Raw genomic sequence first — 3,305 nt, 5'->3', positions numbered from 1 at the left:
AGCCATAAGTATTGTGATATAGAGTGAAATAACAGTCCATAATGTGATAAATATCGATATAAAAGCATGATGCAAAATGGACGTATCAGGCTCTATTTTCACCAACACTCAAAACTTCTTAATAAATCTATTTCACTTTGTTTGAACTTAGCAGTATTTTAAGTGTGATTTCTTTTGATTTGGTCAGCAAAAACATGGACTGATAATTATCCCTTAAGTTAGTTAATGGACATCCAATAAATGTATGATAAATGTGCACACACCTATTTTTTGAATGATTGCAACCTGGGTCTATTTTGCTCTACATGGTGACATACAAATAACATTGTGTATAATTAAAAGAATATAATCTTTTCAATAGTCAACGCTACAGAGGAAGAAGTCGAAAAATGTCTCTAGCATGTTACAACAAGCACTAAAATTTCTCTTTCCACATCTCACCTTTTCATTGGCCACTATGATTCCCAAGCAGGTTTATGTTTTGAACAACAAATGAGAAGGTCAAATTGAAGCATCTAATCAAGAGAAGCGAATGATATGATGCAATAGTTAGCTATATTTTATGTTTATCACAAAAAAATCATTATAATTGGGTCTATGAATCCCTAGCTTTCTTTGATGTAATATCATAAAGAATGTAATTACTATTTGATATCAATAAAGAGAGACATGACGGGCTTCCGTAGAAAAAAGTGCAACATTACGCACACCCCACTTCAATACATATCACAACATCGTACGGTGGAAATTAGCCTTAGTCAACCTAATAAAAAGGTGTAGGACGAAGACTCAGATCCTAACCAGCCCTAAAACAAACATATGTATCAACGGTATTGTAAACTTCATCTCGCCACTCAAGGAAGCACATGGTATGATTAAAACAATGAAAAAAATGCATTGAAGTGAATGAATATGAACTGAGATAAAGAAGATGTAGGTAAACCCGGGCAAACGTCGGGACGAGCCGGGCTTGTAATAGCCCGACCTTCATTTCTCAAGCCCGAGTCGGTCTGAAGCCCAAAATGCTCTATGTTTTCAAGCCTGAACCTGGCCCAAAATCAAGCCCGGAGCCCGAAATCCCGGGCCAATCGTTGTTTTTAGTGTACACACATGAAAGCTGCGCCGAAAATACAGAAAAAGAGAAGCCTGAGCCCGGCCCGAACTATGTTTCGGGCTGCAAAACAAGGCCCGAGCCTGATCCGGGTTTTTTGGGTCGGGCTCGGGCCCGGGTTTAATAACAAACGATATACATGATGAAACTGTGAATCCCAGTTACTTCATCGCACACAAATCGAACTTCACGAATTGTTGATGATTGCCTTTATGATCATAAATGATTCTTATTCTCACTGTGGTGTGGAATGGTTTATATCATCGTGGTCTGCAATGGACCCCCTATCGCCCACTAACTCAAGCACGCGGTTTCTGAAAACTGTATGCGGCTAGGGGTCCAAACTGTATGAATATCCCACCTGCAGACATCATCGTTGAACCCTTGAATATATCTGAAGGACCTGTCACCAAATCTTGCCACATGACAAGAAATCCTAACCTCACCGCTCCAAGGAGATGACATGAATCTACGCTGAAGCTCCGTCGACTACATCTAGATGAACGAACTCGAGGAGGATCGAAGCCCGGAAGTCAAACTAGTAGAAGAAGCGCATCACTTGCAAGGAGTAAAAAAACCTAACTTAAGCTACTAATCGAAGCAAAGGCAGCAGGATTCCCCTCACTGCCACTGGCTGCCGGAGTGGTAGGCAGAGGGAAGGCGAATCCACGGGCTCATCAGTGAAGTTTGAAGGGAAGAGTTTCGCTTAATCGTCAAAGGAGATAGAGAAGAAAAAGAGAAACCCAGAATGAAACATTTTTTTTGCAACAACACCCAGAATCAAACATATTGTCATACAACTGTTGGCGAACAGTCGAATGTGAGGAAATATCAGGTGACACCACACCTTACATACTCTCATGCTCCTTTAAAAAAATTACATTTAAATGTTTCAAATATTCTTCTTTTGTAAATGTGCGCGAGACATGTGCCTACAAAACCCTTCATAGATTCAGATCGAAGTTCAAAACACACACTAAGGAAGAAATAAAAAAGACAAATCCAGACTTGAATATTGTCATTTCTCACATTATTCATGTTTATCTTCTTTCGACGGTATTCATGTTAGGTTTGTATTTAGTTTCCGTTTCTCATGCATTCGCAAAAAAAAAAGTTTTCGTTTCTCATTGTGTTTTTCGAATTTGGATCTGAATTTTTAAGGGTCATAGGCGCGCATCTTATGAACATTAAAATAGAATTAGAACATTTAAGTACTGCTACAAGTTTTAGAATTTGGAGCACGGAAGTACGTGGAATACGGCATCATCTGATATTTTCCCGTGCGAACGGTGCGGAAAGAGCGCATCACGGCGCGGAGGGCGGGCGGGCAGGTACAACGTGACCCGTTCCTCGGCGATAAGAAACAGGAACCCAAGTTCCGACTTGCACGACACGAAGGAACCAAGATATTATGGCAGCAGCACCTCGGTTTCTTTTTAATAATACCATAAAGTTGAGGAACAGCGGCAAAACAAAGGCTACAGAGCGTGGCCCACGGGCCAGAGACCGACGGCTGATCCCTTCCAGGAAGCAAAGGTCGTAGTCGTGATCCTTTCCAGGACCAGCATTGTTGTTTTCTCCCAAAACGCAGACACAACGACACCAACTATAATTTTTTAACACACGAACTATTATTATATGATGACTTTCTTTTACGTGAACTATTATTGTACACTGTACATTTCAGGGAACTATTATTATATATATACTGGCAGCACTGTAGTTACCGACTTAAGAGGAACAATAATAATATATCGGGGCCCAACTGCCCAGCGGGCCCCGGCGATGCGGATATGCACAACCTGGGAAAACTCCAGTCTCACCCCGGACCAACGCCAAAATCACACACCCAGACCCCACCGCAAACAAGCCGTGATCTGTCCCGCATGCAGCCCACGCGAGGAGCCCGCCTCTCTCACCGACCTCTGGGCCCGCCGTCCCACGGGGGGCCCGGCCGCAAAATTACCGCGAAAAGGCGCAACAGTTTCCACTCCCAGCCTTCCCATCGAAGGTAACGGAAGGGCTCGATAAAAGAGGGAGCCTCGCCCTGTTCCGTTCTTCTTCTTCCCCACCACGCCACACACCCCCACCCCCGCCCCACCGCCGACGCACTGCCGCCTCCTCCCCCCCAGCTCCACTGCGCAGGGTCTCCGGTCGCACCGCCGAGGCTTGCAGCGGCTGCGCGGAGGCCCCC

Source organism: Triticum dicoccoides, chromosome 2A, assembly GCF_002162155.2.
Source record: "Triticum dicoccoides isolate Atlit2015 ecotype Zavitan chromosome 2A, WEW_v2.0, whole genome shotgun sequence".
In the NCBI taxonomy this organism is placed as follows: domain Eukaryota; kingdom Viridiplantae; phylum Streptophyta; class Magnoliopsida; order Poales; family Poaceae; genus Triticum; species Triticum dicoccoides.
The sequence above is the reverse complement of the archived record's forward strand: the minus strand, read 5'-3'. Positions refer to the sequence as shown.